This window comes from Asparagus officinalis, chromosome 4 (assembly GCF_001876935.1).
Source record: "Asparagus officinalis chromosome 4, Aspof.V1, whole genome shotgun sequence".
NCBI classification, from domain to species: Eukaryota; Viridiplantae; Streptophyta; class Magnoliopsida; order Asparagales; family Asparagaceae; genus Asparagus; species Asparagus officinalis.
The window spans coordinates 14,912,258-14,931,925 of NC_033797.1; positions in this window are offsets into that span (position 1 = coordinate 14,912,258).

Genomic DNA, 19,668 nt, shown 5'->3' on the forward strand with positions numbered 1-19,668 from the left:
CAACAACTCCGAAGGCAGCAAAAGACTTTGGATCCGAGACTCCAAAAAGAGTACTCTTTCAAGGACGAAGATGTTCCGGTTATTTTCGAGTCTCTTCTTGAAAACAACAAGATCAAGCTACCACCTATCACAAATCAGGTGGAAGCTGATAACACTACGGATCCAAAGTACTGTACGTACCATAGGAGGGTCCTTCATCCCACCAAGGATTGCTTTGCTCTCAAGAATAGCATCCAAACCTTGGTTGAAGCCGGCGTCGTAATGCTGGGATAAGCCAGATGAGAACGGCAACACTCCGAAGAGTATACGAGTATAAACTGCTTCTCAATTACTCCAATAGGCACACGAGCTCTAAATTGTTTCCCACTTTTAACGGGAAGTTCCTGGAGAATGTTACACTAATATTCTTAAGGATAACCTAGTCATGTAACTGAATACACTGTCCGACCCAGTTCCGCAAAGAAAGCTGGGGGTGGATAATTCATGTAACGGAAAGTTCCCGGAAGAATATTAAATGTAATATTCTTAGGGATAACCCGACCATTACGAATAAAGTGATAAATACTAAACTCCCACTGTGATTTCTGAACACTCTTTTGTTAACGACTCACAGTATTCCATCAAAAAAAATCCCCCACCGATCAGACTAATTGACGGTGGGATCACCAAAATTCTTTCCGGTTTAACTCATTCAAACTTCCGCTATGTTCGTGCACTCAACACTTTCATAGTTAGAGTCCGGATATAATGATTGGAATTTTGATCTGTCAATTTTTGACGAATTTTCAAACCCCTTCGTGTTAAGTCCTTATCACTTAACACTAAGAACCCATACTGAGTGATTTGTACAAGTCAACACTCACATTGTGATTTGTACTCCCTCTCCCCCTGTCCATTTGGTCAAACCTTCCTACAGTTAGGATCATAATCAAAATCCCCTCTCGATTCCTTCAATGAGTGAGAGATCCGCAAATCGAGTGATCAAACCTATAAAAGTTAGGGTCATCTCACACTCCCACTGTTTACCTGGTCAAACCTTCTTACAGTTAGGACCACAACCAAAATCTCCTCTCGATTCATTCAATGAACAAGAGGTCCGTTTTTAGATCGAGCGATCAAAACTTCCTACAGTTAGGATCGTCTCAAACCTCCCACTTGGTCAAACATTCCTACAGTTAGGGCCAAAACCAAAATCCCCTCTCGATTCTTCCAATGAACGAGAGGTCCACTTTCAAATCGAGTGATCAAACCTTCTTACAGTTAGGGTCACTTCAAACTTTCGTTTGGTCAAACATTCCTACAGTAAGGACCAAAACCACAATTCACTCTCGATAAACAAGAAATCCATCTTTAGTTCAGGTAATAAAACCTTCCGACAGTTAGGGTTATTCGAATCGTTTTGATTCTCGGAGTGGAGATCTCACTCTTAGTTTCACCTTCTCAGATTCTTGAAGTGGAGATCCCACTTTGAGTTTCCTTTTGCAACTGGAGATAAAATATAAAATTCTTCCTCTTCAGTTTTGAGAGATAGAATATAAAATTCTTCCTCTCCCGCATCGAGTTCGTCTTTGCCCCAAGAGAAGACTCCGTTTTTTCAAACTCCTAAAATCCGTGCCTCACACACACGGGGGATTTTATCCCGAATCCTAAGCATGGATAAGTCAACGCCTAATATGCATTGTCGGTTTAGTCTTCCACCTATTGAAAAAAACACCAGAATCCAGTCTGGAGCATTTTATCCCGAAGCCTAAGTAGGGATAAGTCAACACTTAACCTGCGTTGCTGGGTGGTTCGTTCCCGTAAAAACGGCCGAGTCTACGTATTCAGTATAGTAGTAACAAAAATCCATACCTTTTATGCATGGAAAATTTTATCCCGAATCCTGAGCAGGGATAAGCCAGCGCCTAACACGCGTTACCGGTTAGTCTTTTGCCGTAAAAAGGACAAAAACCCACGTATTCGATATTGTGGCAGGATGTTATTAATAACGTCAAAATCCGTGCTTCACACACACGGGGAATTTTATCCCGAAGCCTAAGCAGGGATAAGTCAACGCCTAACACACGTTGCCGGTTTAGTCTTTCACCGATTGAAGAAGACATCAGAATTCAAGTCTAGGGAATTTTATCCCGAAGCCTAAGAAGGGATAAGTCAGCGCCTAACACGCGTTGCTGGTTAGTTCTTAACCGTAAAAAGAACAACAGCCCACATATTCGACATTGTGGCAGGATGTTATTAATAACGCCAAAATCTGTGCTTCACACACAGGGGGAATTTTATCCCGAAGCCTAAGCAGGGATAAGTCAATGCCTAACACGTGTTGCCAGTTTAGTCTTTCACCGATTGAAGAAGACACCAAAATTCAAGTTTGGGAAATTTTATCCCGAAGCCTAAGAAGGGATAAGTCAGCACCTAACACGCGTTACCGGTTAGTCTTTTGCCGTAAAAAGGACAAAAGCTTACATATTCGACATTGTGGCAGGTTGTTATTCATAACGTTAAAATACGTGCTTCACACGTACGTGGAATTTTATCCCGAATCCTAAGAAGGGATAAGTTAATGCCTAACACGTGTTGCCGGCTAGTTCTTAACCGTAGAAAGAACAAAAGCCCACATATTCGACATTGTGACTGGTTGTTATTCATAACACCAAAATCCGTGCTTCACACGTATGGGGAATTTTATCCCGGAGCCTAAGTAGGGATAAGTCAGCGCCTAACACGTGTTGCCGGGTAGTCTATTCTCGTAAAAAACGGAGTCTACGTATTCAATATCGTAGCACTAAGAGAGTTAACTCCCTTAGCATAACGTTACATACGGAACGGACTTAAACAATCTGCATGCAAGCCTGATTCAAACGGTAATCGGTAAAGGCACATTAAACCCGTTAAAGGCTGAGAGTTTGCTAAAAATCTTAAAGTCTACACCTAATACGCGTCGCCGTTTAGTCTTTTCAAGTGAGAAAGACGAAGTCTACATATTCAATATCGTAGCACTGAAAGAGTTAACTCTTTTAGCACAGCGTCACATGCGGAACGGACTTAAACAATCTGTATGCTAGCCCGACTCAAACGGTAGTCGGTAAAGGCTCATCAAACCCGTTGATGGCTGAGAATTTGCCAAAAATTCTATAAATACGAGTCATTGACGCACCAGCTCTGTTAGTTGGTCTCGTGACTTGAGCATCCAACCACTTAGGGATAAGATCCATATCTGCAGACGAAACAACTTTAATAGTTGGTCCTGCAGCCCCAAATTTGAGACAGTCACGCTCCAATGTCTTAAGAGCTTAAACTGTGTAGACTCCAGCAAACGTACGAGTATAAACTGTGTTAACGCCGGTCAACGCGTTACAACTAAAGTCAACGCCGGACAACGCGTTACAGTGAAGGCCGATGCTGGTCGACACATCAACAATTTCACCAAAATAAGGCAAAGGATGGTTCCAGGGAGTTCAATTGCACTCAGACATGAATTTCTGATGAAGATAATCAGTTCAAAGTCAACTCAATGATACGAGCTAAGTTCAGAAACTTACACACCAATCTCAATTTAAGATTTCGACAACGGTCGGACGATAAATGCAGCACCGGAAGAACTTTATCTATCCGACGAAACAATGAATAGATTGAAGGCTGAAGAAATTAAGAATTGAGGTAGTTCAAGGTCACTCTACGAAATTGAGGAAATGGCCTATCTTATCCAAAGCATTCCAGACTCCTCTATAAAAGAAAGAGTCTGAAATACTTTGGAGGGGGTATCTATAGGCGTCTAAAAATACCTATGGGTGCTCGCACGCAGCTCGAGACTAAGAGAAGGCGATGAACGTCGTTATCCAAGTCTAAGAGGATTATCTGTCGTTGACAATTGCATGAAGCGAAACGACAAACCAAGTGGCCCGCATGCGTCAATCAACGCGCGCGCGTCAATCAGCTCGCATGCGTCAATCAACACGCGCGCGTCAATCAACACGCGCGCATCAATCAGCTCGCGTGCATCAATCAACACGCGCGTATCAATCAACACGCTCGCGTCAATTAGTTCGTGCGCATCGGTCAACATGCGTGCATCAATCAACACACGCGCATATCAACCAACGCGCGTGTTAACGGTCAATCCTACAACGAAGCGTGCAAGTCAACAAGACGGTCAAATATGTAAAACGGTGGAAAATACAAGTCTCGAAAGAACCGGAAAACACGAAAATCAGCGAAGCCAAAAGCGCGCCGCGTGGTACGGACCAAACCGACCCGCGCTGGCTCGGGTCGGATCTGTCCGACCCGCGCCGGTGCGGGTCGGATCCATCTGACCCGCGCAAGCGCGGGTCGGATCCATCTGACCCGCGCAAGCGCGGGTCAGATTTGTCCTGTGCGCGCTGTTTCGACCAGGTTCGGTTTTTGACGGTTTTCTCGGGATTTGGTCGTTCCTGAGCATCCAAACTGATCTGATATCATCCCCTAACATGGTTAATCAGTTATTAACTGAAGATAAGGACGAATCATTCATTCTCATCCAAATAACCGCTTCCGAAGCTTATAAATACGAGCTCGGGTGCTCATTTCTCAGGGGGATTAATTATCAAGAGGAGGAGGTGCTGCTGGATTGAGGAGTCAAAGGAGCACGAATTTCAGCGAGGGTTGACAGATCTTGGCGAGTTCTTCGGCATAAAGAAGGAGAGTTCGAGAGATCCGATGCCCGTTCTCGTCCATTCCTCAATATTAGGCTTGGTCTTAATCTCGAGAAGAGTTCTGATTTCGCTTGGTCGATCTCAGCGCTTCAAATCAAACACTACCTCGGTGAAGGCAAAGCTCTGCCGAATTTTTTGTTAACCGGATCCAGATCGACGGTCGTCCACGGATAAACCCCGGCACAGGCAAAGATCTCACGCAAGCAGAAGACCGATAACGATCTCTGCGTTTGTTTGATAAAGTTGTAAACTTTTTTTTATTTTCATTGTGTAAGGAGATCTTATAAAAAGATTAACTTTTTATTTTATTCGAGTTTATTATAACGACTAAAGTTGTAATAGATTCGATAGCAATGAAACAACAACTTTCGACGCAAACACAGAGGCCTGACTATCTAAAGAATTCAAAAGAGCTAAATCAGAGGGACAGGATTATATACAGTTCAATCGCAAACAGAGGCATCACCCAGAGAACTGAAAACATAATGTTAACTATGAACTTTTATTACTTTCCAACAAATAAAGCACACACATCGCATGCATCTGTATAGTGATCATGTTATATATGGCAAGCATATCTTGAAGGTGCATCAGGTGGGAACAAAATACAAATTTTAATGTCAAGAAGAGACTAAATCTTAGTGAGGTAAATCATAGTGAGGCCTCGAAATTTTAAAAACCATCAAACACAATCTACCGCATTCTTCTACAACATAAATATATTCAGCTTCTTAATAAATAAATTTTATGCAGATGTTCCCGTTATTGTCTCATGTACATGTAACAAGATATATGTACACATGGGTAATAACAAGATATATGTATGTATACGTAACATGATGAAAATGCCAAGTGATGGTCAACAATAAAATTGTTAGAACAAAATGAATGGATTACTCAGAATTGTCAACAAATTCAAGTAACACTAATTTGTCTTCAAGGCTAAGCATTTTGAATGAGTTTGGACAACATAGGAACTCCATTAAGGGACATAAAGCAATTTGGATACTTCTTTCTTTAACTATTACGAGAATTAGGGTGAGAAGTCTTGATCCATGTGAGCGGTTGGGATTGTTGATGTATATTCCAGGCTCGCGCCGGTGAAGTTTGTGTAGTCACCGGGGTGGGTCTGAGGAGTTGAGATATTTGTGATTGTGGTTGTATTCCAGGCTCACGCCGATAAAGTTTGTATAGTCACCGGGGTGGGTCTGAGGAGATGAAATATTATGATTGTTGATGTATTTTCCGGGCTCGCGTCGGTGAAGTTTGTGTAGTCACCGGGGTGGGTCTGATGAGTTGAGATATTTGTGTATTCTGGGCTCGCGCCAGTGAAGTTTGTGTAGTCACCGGGGTGGGTCTGAGGAGTTGGGATATTTGTGATTTGTGATCTATCAGTTATCTGATAATATGAGCCAATGACCTGTGTAGGATGACTAGTTACATGACTTAGATTCTTGGCTAAGTAGATTCTTGTGAGATGTAGATCAGTTGCATCTCTTTTCATACATAGATCGGGATTAATATTTAATTATCTATAATTAAGACATATGGTATATACATGAAGGTTTCCTTGTTTGGATTATTTCGCTCGACGTACTACGTCTCATGTTGTAGATTTTTAGGTATTAATTCTATCTATTGTATGCCCCTGTTACTTGGATGATTGTTCTGATCGCTAGTTGCATGATCTCGTTACTTGCTCGATTCTGGATGCTTTATGTTATCATGATTTAGTAGTGTTTTCATGTTGATTTGTGGATTTCAATTGTACGTTCTTTTGTTGTTTCGGTTATCGTATCGTTTTTCGCATTGGATTTCCGTTCGTTCTATTTTCTTTGTGGGGTCGGGTCTTGTCGCGTGCCATACACGCTGACGTACACCTGTTTTCTCTGGTGTACATCAGACTTAGAAGAAGAACAGGTCCAGCTTGTAGATGCGCCATAGCCTGAGTATTCTCAGTAGGAGTGCTTTGCAGATAGAGCAGAAGAAGTCAAAGCCTAGTCTTTTCTTTTATTATCTGTTGGTCCTAGTTGCTTTTGTAGTTCTTTTCATTCCTGCTTTTTCATATTTCTTCAGTATTCATTTGTTCAGATATGTATAAGGGCATGTTTGACCCGTATATTATGTCTCGAATGTTATCCCATTTGTGATATGATATTTTTATTCTGAGTTTGTCTATTATATTCTTGCTGATTGTGATCGGGGACCTGTGACTTCACATTGTATTTATTTCTAGACGCTTAGCGTATTAGATTGAGGAGAAATGGTTATTTTTATTTACTCTCATTGATCTAATACGTCGCGGGCTTGTTCACGTTCCGATTCCTGGGTATTTTGGGAAGCGGGGAGTGACAATTGGTGAGGATGATAACTGCAAATTGGAAAGAGATGTTATTATTTGTTCTCTTGTCTGGTGTATATGGAAGGAACGTAATGATAGGCTCTTTTCAAATAAGAAGAAGAGGTCTCTTGAGCTTTTGAGCAAGATTATAACATTTTCAACCTTTTGGTTAGGTTCTAATGAAGAACCGCGATGAATTTTGGTAAAGAACAGGTTTTGGAAGCGCAGGAGTCTGTTTAGGAGCAGCGCAGTCGACCGCGGCGAAAGGCTGGTCGACCGCGATCGTGCACAGGCCTGAGTATGTGCCTGGATTTAGCGCGGTCGACCGCGAGACCCTATAAGTGATTTTGGGCTCTGTCGTTTGTCGTGGTTATTTTCGTCAAAAGTTATTGTTTTTATTATTATTGAACTCGTTACAACTTTGGTCGTTACAATAAACTTAAATAAAATAAAAAAAGTTGATCTTTTTATAAGATCTCCTTACACAATGAAAATAAAAAGTTTACAACTCTTTTTATAAGATCTCCTTACACAATGAAAATAAAAAGTTTACAACTTTATCAAACAAATGCAGAGAGATCGTTTATCGGTCTTAATGAAAATAAAAAGTTTACAACTTTATCAAACAAATGCAGAGAGATCGTTTATCGGTCTTCTGCTTGTGTGGGATCATGTATGTGCCGGGGACGTTAATATCCATGGATCGCCTACAAATCAGATCCGGTTGACAGAATGATTAATCAGAGCTCCTACTTCACGAAGAAAGTATTCGCTATAGCGATGATCCCGACCAAGCGAGATCACGGCTCTTCTCGAGATTAAGACTAAGCTTAAATCCGGAGGAACATGGGACATGTCTCAGATCTCTCGAACTCCACTCTTTATGCACAGGAACTCGCCAAGATCTGCTAACCCTTGTTGTAAATTCGTGGCTCCACTCTCCAATTTAGCAGTATTTCTCCCTCTTGATGTCCTCCTGTGAAATGAACCCCTAGGCCTGTATTTATAGGCTTCGGTTGGGGGTTTCGGATAAGAATAAGTGATTTGGCATTATCTTTAGTCAATAGCAGCCTAACCATGTTTGTGGATGATATTAAGTCAGTTGGGAACCCCTGGAATAGATAAATCCTTAGAAAATCGCTCAAAATCGTCAAAAACGTGTTTTCGGGTCAAACCTACGCGACGGACGTATCCGTCCTGTGTCGGCGTGGGTCGGACGGATCCGTCCCGCGGTTACTGTAGCGCGAATCCACCCTGTGTTTACTATAGCACGGATCCGTCCCGCGGTTACTGTAGTGCGGATCCGTCTCGCGGTTACTGTAACGCGGTATTGTAGCGACCTTAACCCACTCATCCGACCTCGGAATTAGGTGATTCAAGATGTGTTAGAAAGCTGACAAAGAGACCTTCAACTTTTGTCTATTTTTCCAGATTCAAATTGTATCATGGTCAAAATGTCAATTCTTTGTGCGGGCCTCTTTGAGGTGTTTGACACTTTCTGACTTCTCCGGACTTGTATTGTGCATTTTGTTATTCCGTTGACTTGTACACTCCAATGACTCACTTTGTATATTCATTAGATTCCATAGGGTCGAATAATCATTTCCTGACTTGAATGATGACGCTTATCGTCTGTATTTCGTCTCGAGCTGTGTATAGGAACCTATAGGTATTTTTATACGCCTACAGATACTCCCTCCAAAGTATTTCAGACTCATTCTTTTATAAAGGAGTTTGGGATGCTTTGGATAAGATAGGCCCTTTCCTCAATCTCGTAGAGGGACTTGTGAACTGCTTCAATTCTTGACTTCTTCAGCCTTCAGTCTATTCAGTGTTTTGTCGAATAGATGAAGTTCTTCCGGTGCTGCGTTTATCGTCTGACCTCAGTCTATTCAGTGTTTTGTCGAATAGATGAAGTTCTTCCGGTGCTGCGTTTATCGTCTGACCGTTGTCAAAATCTTGAACTGAATTTGATGTGTAAGTTTCTGAATCTAGCTCGTGTCATTGAGTTGACTTTGAACTGATCATCTTTGTCAGAAATTCATATCTAAATGTGATTGAACTCCATGGAATCATCTTTTGCCTTATTTTGGTAAAATTATCGATGTGTTGACCGACATCGACCTTTACTGTAACGCGTTGTCCGACGTTGACTTTAGTTACAACGCGTTGATCGGTGTTAACACAGTTTAGCTAGAGTCTACACAGTTTAAGCTCTTAAGACATTAGAGCGTGACGGTCCTAAATATTGGGCTGCAGGACCAACTATTAAAGCTGATTCATCTACATGTGTGGATCTTATCCCGAAGTTGTTGGATGCCCAAGTCACGAGACTAACTAATGGGGTTGGTGCGTCAGTAACTTTCGCATATATAGGATTTTTGACAAACCATCAGCCATCAACGGGTTTGATGAGCCTTTACCAACTATCGTTTGAGTCGGGCTAGCATGTGGATTGTTTAAGTCCGTTCCGCATGTGACGTTGTGCTAAGGGAGTTAACTCTCTTAGTGCTACAATATTAAATACGTAGACTTTATCCTTCTCACGGGAATAGACTACCCGGCAATACGTGTTAGGCGCTGACTTATCCCTACTTAGGCTTCGGGATAAAATTCTCCAGACTCGGACTCTGACGTCTTCTTCAATCGGTGAAAGACTAAACCGGCAACACGTGTTAGGCGTTGACTTATCTCTGCTCAGGATTCAGGATAAAATTCCCCGTGCGTGTGAAGCACGGATTTTGGCATTATAAATAACAACCTGCCACAATATCGAATATGTGGGCTTTTATTCTTTTTCCGGTTAAGAACTAACCGGCAACGCGTGTTAGGCATTAACTTATTCCTACTCAGGATTCGGGATAAAATTCCCCTTATATAAAAGGCATGGATTTTTGTTGCTACGATACTGAATATGTAGACTCGGTCATTTTTATGGGAACAAACCATCCAGTAATGCTGGTTAAGCGCTGACTCATCCCTACCTAGGCTTCGGAATAAAATTCCTCGTGCGTGTAAAGCACGGATTTTGGCACTATGAATAACAATCTGCCATAATATGGAATATGTGGGCTTTTGTTCTTTTTACGATTAAGAACTAACAGGCAACGTGTGTTAGGCATTGACTTATCCCTGCTCAGAATTCGGGATAAATTTCCTCATGCATAAAAGACATGGATTTTTATTGCTATGATACTGAATACATAGACTCAGTCGTTTTTACGGGAACGAACCATCCAGCAACACGGGTTAAGCGTTGACTCATCCCTACTTAGGTTTCGGGATAAAATTCTCCAGACTTGGACTCTGGTGTCTTCTTCAATCTGTGAAAGACTAAACCGGCAACACGTGTTAGGACTTATCCCTACTTAGGATTCAGAATAAAACTCCCCGTGCGTGTGAGGCATATATTTTGAGAGTTGAAAAGTGGTGTCTTCTCTTGGGGCAAAGACGAACCCGATGCGGGAGATGAAAAATTTTATATTCTATCTCCCAAAGCTGAAGAGGAAGAATTTTATATTCTATCTCCAGTTTCAAAAGGAAACTCAAAATGGGATCTCCACTTTAAGAATCTAGGAAGGTGAAACTAAGAGTGGGATCTCCACTCCGAGAATCAAAAAGATTCGGATAACCCTAACTGTCGGAAGGTTTGATTACCGAACTAAAGATGGATTTCTCGTTTATCGAGAGTAAATTATGATTTTGGTCCTTATGTAGGAAGGTTTGACCAAGCGGGAGTTTAAGGTGATCCTAACTGTAGGAAAGTTTGATCACTCGATTTAAAAGTAGACCTCTCGTTCATTGAAGGAATCGAGAGGGAATTTTGACTGTGGTCCTAACTGTAGGAAGGTTTGACCAAGTGAGAGTGGGAGTGTGAGATGACCCTAACTTTTATAGGTTTGATCACTCGATTTGTGGATCCCTCGTTCATTGAAGGAATCGAGAGGGAATTTTGATTGTGGTCCTAACTGTAGGAAGGTTTGACCAGGTAGACAACGGGAGTGGGAGTACAAATCATAGTGGGAGTGTTGACTCGTACAAATCACTCAAATGGGTTCCTGGTGTTAAGTGACAAATACTTAACACGGAGAGGCTTGACAGTCGTCAATGATCAAGATGTTAAAATTCCAAGTACTATTTCTAGAATTTAATAATGGGAATGTTGAGTGCACAGACGCATCAGAAGTTTAAGTGGATTCAACCGAAAGAAATTTTGGTGGTCCCACTATCAATTAGTCTGATCAGTGGGGGATTTTGTGATGGAAGACTGTGAGTCATCAAACACCAATGATAGTTTTGTGAGGGAAAATTGATCCAACGAAGTGAGCGAATCTCGTCTTAGCAAAAGAGTATTCGGAAATCACAGTGGGAGTTTAGTGTTTATCACTTTGTTCGTAATGATTGTGTTATACCTAATAAAATTACATGTATTATTCTTCCGAGAACTTCCCATTACATAAATCATCCACCCCCAGCTTCCTTTGCGAAACTGGGTCTAATATTGTACTTAGTTGGATGACCAGATTATCCTTAAGAGTACCAGGTATGGCACTCTTCAGGAATTTCCCGTGAAAAAAAGGAAACAGTTTAGACTCATATACCTGTTAGAGTATCAGGGAACAGTTCAACCTCATATATCGGTTGGAGAATTGAGAAGTAGTTTATACTCGTATACTCTTCGGAGTGTCGGAAGGAGCAATTTATTTTATACTCGTATACTCTTCGGAGTGTCGGAAGGAGCAGTTTATACTCTTATACTTTTCGGAGTCTTCATTCGACTTAATTGAGCATTATGACGCCGGCTTCAACCAAGGTTTGGATGCTATTCTTGAGAGCGAAGTAAGCCTTGGTAGGATGAAGGATCCTCCTATGGTACGCATAGTATTTTGAATCCAAAGTATCATCAGCTTCCTCCTTATTTGTGATAGGTGAAAGTTTGATCTTGTTGTTCTCAAGGAGGGACTCAAAAATTACTGGAACGTCTTCGTCTTTGAAAGAGTATTCTTTTTTGAGTCTTGAATCCGAAGTCTTTTACTATCTCCGGGATTGCTGTTGTGACGCCTGATTAGCGTCAATAGCTGCTGCAAGTGCCTTTCCCTTACCACAGGAGGCGAAGTTCGAGTTTGGAGGATTAGCCGTCGGTTGGCTCCTCTCGGCCTTCTTCCTTTGGAGGAAGCGTTCGGCCCGTTCTTCGTGTATCTTCAACTCTTTCCAGGTGTTAGATGGTGCGACTCCCATTACTTCCAAGATATCAATGGAGAGGTTGTTATGACAGGTTTGGAGGATAAAGTCCTCTATGATCAGATCTCGGTAGTTCATCGCCTTATTCCGGAAGCATTTGACGAAGTCGTCGACCTTCTCGTCGTATTCTTGTTTCTCATCGAAGAGCATCCTAATCAACACCTCGGCGTCATCATCAAAGAAGTGAGCGAGGAACATGCTCTCCAGGACTTCCTAGTTGTTGAAACTTCCAGGCTTGAGACGGCGGTATCAATCGAAGGCGGACCCGTGAAGGGTGCCAACGAATGACCAGACCATCAATATTTCATTGCCAGAGATAACACCCAAGTAAGACTTAAAATAGATCAGATGCTGAGTGGGTGAGCCCTTCCCGTCAAACAACGTAAAGTTGATCAGGTTGAACTTTGCTAGATATGGGACCGACTCCTACTCTCTTGTATAGGGACATGAAATGCCGGTCCTTTTCACCTCTCGAGCAGACATCAGAACATTGATTTTGCTCTCGAGATCCTTTATCTTTTTATCCTCATTCGTATCTCTCCTTGGTAGATTCTGAGGAGGAGAAATAGGGACCACCCCCGGCGTTATTATTCTTAATGGGGCCATCCCTAGTGTTTTGGTCAACGGGAGGGTTATCAGCATTAATGTATTCATCCACGTCTGAATCACTAGCTGCTTGGCTAATATTGTTGCGACGACTGGATTCACCTAGCTGATTCGACAAGGCTCGGATCTGTTGGTCATGCTCTTCCCTTATCCGCAGCATAGCCATTTTCATTTCGAACTTGAATGTTTGCTTCTGCTTGGCTAGAGCATCCTCAACCATTTTAGCTACTTCCTCGGTGTTAATCATAAACACTTTGTGGGATTGTCCTGGGCTGGATACTGTTTTGTCAGAAACGACTGCAGAGTTAGCATCTGATACTTCATTATCCATGGATAATCCCCTCTGCATTCTCTGATAATCCCTACGTCTAGTGGTCCCTACGCGTAGCTGAGTCAGACGATGCAATACAAGGGGGTCGGAGCTAGAAGGTCGAGCCGACTTTCCCTTATCAACCATATTTACAGTAACTTTCGGAAATTCGTCACCTTGAACGACCGATCATTTCTTATGCAAACGCTTTGGCTTGGACTTAGTTGTTCCATTGGAGATCCTCTCGAATACCAGGACCCTCTGCGGAGCGATCTTGGGGCATATACATGCTGATAATACTATCCTGATAATGTTGGTGTACGGACAGTAAGAGTCCATTTCTCGGGTGCCTCTCTTTTGAGATCTGTTCGTACCACCAGCCCAATAGTACAACTCATCGGTATGATAACCGGAGTAATCTATCGCATGTTGGCACAACTTCTCAGGTATAATGTCGTCATCTGACGAACACATTTCCTTTGAGGACTTGTTATCTTGATGGCATTCTCAAGAGTCACACGTTTGGAGCCACGCTTTCGTGAGTGCGGGACCTTAACGGGCTCTTGGATACTGACTTGCAGTCCGAGGCGGTCAGTTACAGGAGGTTTCCCATTATAGAAAGGTTCTGACTTGTTACGAGGGCGTGTGCGACCCCCAGCTCGAGTAGTTGCTCGGGGTTCAATCACCGGATCCAAGCGCTCTTTATTAGAACTTTGCATTGATCCTCGTACAAAGGACCCAGACAATCTGCCATCCTCATCTTGAATTGGGATAAGTCCATGTTGTCGCGGGGCTTCACCAGAGGTGCGAGATTAATTGAAGTAGAGACAGGACTCAATGGAATAGGTGCAGAATATCTCCTGTCTTGACTCTGGCCCGGATCAGACCTTGGTGACCCGCGGCTTGGAGGGTCGGATTTGGATAACCCACGGCTTGGAGGGTCAGATCTGAGTATCCTGCGGGCTGGAGGGTCTGATCTAAGTGTCCCGCGGGCTGGAGGGTCGGATCTGGGTGTCCCACGGGCTGGAGAGTCAGATCTGAGTGTCCCGCAGGCTGGAGGGTCGGATCTGAGTATCCCACAAGTTAGAGGGTCGCATTAAAGTGTTTCGCCGGTTAGAGGGTCGGATCTGAGTGTCCCGCGGGCTGGAGGGTCGGATCTGGGTGTCCCTCGGGCTGGAGGGTCGGATTGAAGTGTCCCGCGGGTTGGAGGGTCGGATCTGAGTATCCCGTGGGCTGGAGGGTTGGATCTGGGTGTCCCACGAGCTGGAGGGTCGGATTGAAGTGTCCCACGGGCTGGAGGGTCATATTTGAGTGTCCCGCGGGCTGGAGGGTCAGATCTGGGTGACCCGCGTTTTTCGATCTTATCGGCCGCCGATTCAGACTTTGGCCTCCAAGTTTGGTGCAGCCTTGGTTGTTTCTTGGCTATGTCATTCTTCTGCATCTTTTGTGCCTTTTGCACAAGAGTTCGCACGTGTGCAAGCAACATGCGGCGTTTCTGAATCCGCTCCTCAAGAGTTGAATGGGTCCTTTTGACTTGGATCCATTCACATGTTGATGATTTAGAGGAGGAGGGGTTGTTCGCTCACTGTTGTGGTGGTTGATGCTTTCTGGACTTTAGATTCGTTTCGTAGCGAATCCCGTCAACCGGCTCCAAAACTTTAGCAAGTTGACGCGCGAGTCGTTGGCGTTGCCTTTGGCGTGCCCTCTTTGATAGGATCGGCGTGCCTTCGGTACTCAACTCCCTAATTGAGGAGAAGTTCAGATCTACAGATCCAGCTTTGTTGGAGGCCGGAGGAGCATTGCAAGGTGCAGCTACCGCAGCAATGAAGGCGTTGATCTTCCTGCGCTTACGAGTGGAGGAGGATCTGGAGGAGGAGGAGGATGACAGATACTCCTCATACTTCTGTTAGTCGAACTCGTACTCGACCTTTTCTTTAACCTAGATCAGGATCCGTGGTTACGACACGACAGCTTCGGCAGCGAAGCTGTTGGCTCCCACTGTGGTCACCAATTTGTTTTCGTCAAAAGTTATTGTTTTCATTGTTATTGAACTGATTACAACTTTGGTCATTACAATAAACTCAAATAAAATAAAAAAAGTTGATCTTTTTATAAGATCTCCTTACACAATGAAAATAAAAATTTTACAACTTTATCAAACAAACGCAGAGAGATCGTTTATCGGTCTTCTGCTTGTGCGGGATCTTTGCATGTGCTGGAGACGTTAATATCCATAGACCACCTACGAATCAAATCCGGTTGACAGAATGATTAATCAGAGCTCCTACTTCACGAAGAAAGTATTCACTACAGCGATGATCCCGACCAAGCGAGATCACGGCTCTTCTCGAGATTAAGACTAAGCTTAAATCCGGAGATCCCGACCAAGCGAGATCACGGCTCTTCTCGAGATTAAGACTAAGCTTAAATCCGGAGGAATATGGGACAGGTCTCAGATCTCTCAAACTCCACTCTTTATGCACAGGAACTCGCCAAGATCTGCTAACCCTTACTGTAAATTCGTGGCTCCACTCTCCAATTCGGCAGTATTTATCCCTCTTGATGTCCTCCTGTGAAATGAATCCCTCGGCCTGTATTTATAGGCTTCGGTTGGGGGTTTCGGATAAGAATGAGTGATTTAGCCTTATCTTCAGTCAATAGCGGCCTAACTATGTTTGTGGATAATATCAAGTCTGTTGGGAACCCCTGGAATAGATAAATCCCGAGAAAACCACTCAAAACCATCAAAAACACGTTTTCAGGTCAAACCTGCGTGACGGATGGATCCGTCCCGCGTTGGCGCGGGTCAGACGGATCCGTCCCGCGGTTACTGTAGCACGGATCCGTCTTGCTATAACTATAGCGTGGATCCTCCCTACGGTTACTATAGCACGGATCCGCCGCGGATACTGTAGCGCGACTATAGCGTGGATCCTCCCTACGGTTACTATAGCACGGATCCGCCGCGGATACTGTAGCGAGCGCGGATCCGTCCCGCGGTTACTATAGCACGGATCGGTCCCGCGGTTACTGTAACGCGGTATTATAGCGGCCTTAACCCACTCATCCGACCTCAGAATAAGGTGATTCAAGATGTGTTAGAAAGCTGACGAAGAGACCTTCAACTTTTGTTTTGAATTTTTCCAGATTCAAATTGTATCATGATCAAAATATCAATTCTTTATGTGGACCACTTTAACGTGTTTGACACTTTCTAACTTCTTCGGACTTGTATTGCGCATTTCATCATTCCGTTGACTTGTACACTCCAATGACTCACTTTGTATATTCATTAGCTTCCATGGGACCAGATAATCATTTTCTGATTTGAATGATGATGCTTATCGTCTGCATTTCGTCTCGAGCTGTGTGTAAGAACCTATAGGCATTTTTATACGCCTACAGCGGTCGACCGCCAAGGTCAACCGCCAGATCCTGTAAGCATTTTTTAAGTTTTTTTGTTGGTCGCGGTCGATCGTGGTGGTCAACCGCGTAGCGGGTCAGGCACATATGTTGGTTTCCTGTTCTTATTTGACTTTAGTGTTTATATAAATACCAATAAACATTCTAGGGTTTCTTTGGCTTTGTTTGGAGATTGGTTTGGGGATATTTGAGCACCGAAAAAGGAGAGTTTTTCTGAGCAATTGTTTGAGGGTTTATTTGGAGAGATTAAGAGATTTGTTGGTGAGATTAGTTGATTCCTTTGAGCGTTTTGTAATCTCAGTTTGTACTCTTCTTCTCTATTAGTGAAAACCCAATCCCCTTCTTGCCCCGTGGACATAGGCAATTTGTCGAACCACGTAAAACTATTGTGTTTGGATTTGTGTCATTATTTTGATTTGTTTGGCCTTTATCTCGATGTTTGTTTGATTTGATTCTTGAAGCACGTTCGTTTGGTTGTCTCGCTTCCGCGCTGCGCACAACAATTGGTATTAAAGCTTCAGATTTCAGATCTAGGGTTTTGTCTTGGTTGGAGGAGTAGATCAATTTGGAAGTTCGGCTATGACTTTGTTTGGTGAGAAAGGTAGGATCTTTTTTGTAAAGACTCTATCTTTTTCAATTTGGATCTATTCTTCGTTTGTTCCGTATTGGTTTGTTAGCGCTTGGGCTATTTGGAGGAGTAGATTGCTTTGGAGGCTCTTCGAGGGCTTCGTTTGGAGATAAAGAAGGGAATTTTCCTATTTGTGGATCTCGTTGCCATCATGCGGGGTGAGATCGTTTGGAGACCCTTGTTAGGGTTTCAAGTGGAGGTAAAATTCTCTCATTTATCAGTTTGGATCTATTCTTCATTTGTTGGTGCTTTGAGATAGTTGGCCGAGATAGAAGGATTTGAGGCTGGGTTATTTGTTTGTTGATATGATGCATTGGATTATTGAGAAGTGCCATTCACCTGCATATTGAAGTCTTTTGAGCACGTTGGTATGAGCAAGGAGACCGAGGTAGAGTTTGGCACTTCTATTTGATGATTGAGGGTCTTTTGAGCACGTTGGTATGAGCAAGGAGACCGAGGTAGAGTTTGGCACTTCTATTTGATGATTGAGGGGTCTTCTATTTGGTGTTCATTCAGGCATTGACCGAGGTAGAGTTTGGCACTTCTATTTGATGATTGAGGGGTCTTCTATTTGGTGTTCATTCAGGCATTCGAGGGCCTTCCAAAGAGGCATCATTGGAAAGTAAATTGGTGTTTTGGTTTCCTATGTTAGTGATTGTATTAGGCATTTGTGGGTTGCAACCAAGTCCCGCTGGTTTTAAAGTCCTAGTAGTCAACAACAGTTAAAGAAGTGTATCGGGAGTAAGGTGAAGGTACTTCATTCTGATTGTAGAAGGAGGTACAAGAGGGACCTACTATATTTGTGCCGAGCTCATGGCAGTTTGAGACACTTCATTAGAGAGGAAACATTGGGGCGATGAGATGAGATGACAGTTTCGATGGGTCGTTCCTTTCTGAAGGTAGATCGACGTTTGATGTCGAGCATTGGCATTAGTGTGCGGGCTTCGACATATTTGGGTCATCTTAGTCATAGGTCGCCAACTGCTGTATTTAGAGATTTTGGATCTGGTGGAGCTACTTTAGATTTTAGCTGACGTCGGATATTTGGTTACCCAGCATTTGGTCACATCGAGGATGTGAGATTTGATCCGATTGCGCGTTTGGGATTCGGAGGCTCATTTGATTGTAGGTATATCACATTAGACTCTCGGTAGGTAGAGAGTGTTGATCAGATCGTTTGGATATCGCAGCAGGTGGAGGGTGATGCTACTCCATGTTGGGTGGAGTTTACTCCACATACTCAAGATCATACTGCATCGTTTGGGATTCCAGCTGAGGTGACACAGATTGGGGATCATTTGGAATTGGATGCAGATGATATTGGTGAAGAGTTGTTGTTGGCCGCGGTCGACCGCCAGACCCTATAAGCGTTTTTCAGGTTTTGTTGTTGGTCGCGGTCGACCGTGGCGGGCGACCGCGTAGCGGGTCAGGCCCATATGTTGGTTTCCTATTCTTATTTGGTTTTGGTGTTTGTATAAATACCAATACACGTTTTAGGATTTCTTTGGCTTTGTTTGGAGATTGGTTTTGGGATATTGGAGCACAGAAAAAAGAGTGTTTTTCTGAGCAATTGTTTGAGGGTTTATTTGGAGAGAATAAGAGATTTGTTGGTGAGATTAGTTGATTCCTTTGAGCGTTTTGTAATCTTAGTTTGTACTCTTCTTCTCTATTAGTGAAAACTCAATCCCCTTCTTGTCCCGTGGACGTAGGCAATTTGCCGAATCACGTAAAACTATTGTGTTTGGATTTGTGCCATTGTTTTGATTTGTTTGGTTTTTATCTCGACGTTTGTTTGATTTGGTTCTCGAAGCACGCCCGTTTGGTTGTCTCGCTTCCGCGCCGCGCACAACATCTAAGACTACTTCTGCTCGAGCTGCCAGAATGCAAGAGAGAAGAAGAAAGAGGATTGCTGAAAGATTACAAGTTGTGGATGCTATAGGAAGAGAGAATAGGGGCCTTGCGGACATAGTGATTCAGCTGGAATGATCTCCAAGCACAGAGAATTAAGTGTTTCCTGCTTTTTTTTGTTCAAAAGCTTTGTTTGGTTGTGAAACATTCTACTATTCTGGTTTGGTAGTAGTTGTTAAGTTTTTTTTCCTTTTTGGGGAAGTTTAAAGCTCTCTTCAAGAGTGTGTCCTTTTGTTTTGTAAATCTAGTCTGAACTTGTGTACACATTCTTGGTTGGGGATGTGTATCATTATGTAACAACCAGGTTTTATTAATTTAGCTGGCTAGATTACTGTTATTGTAATCCATCCTTTTTCTTTAAAAAAAAAGAAAAGAAAAATAACTACCTGAGTTATATCGTTAATGCTCGTGCCAGTGATTCTCAGTTTCTTGATGGGGCCGGCCATCTTCTTCATGTGATCGGTTGATGCTCTTTTTGTTGTCCATGTCTGCTAGGGTTCCAAAAGCATGCAATTTTCTCAGC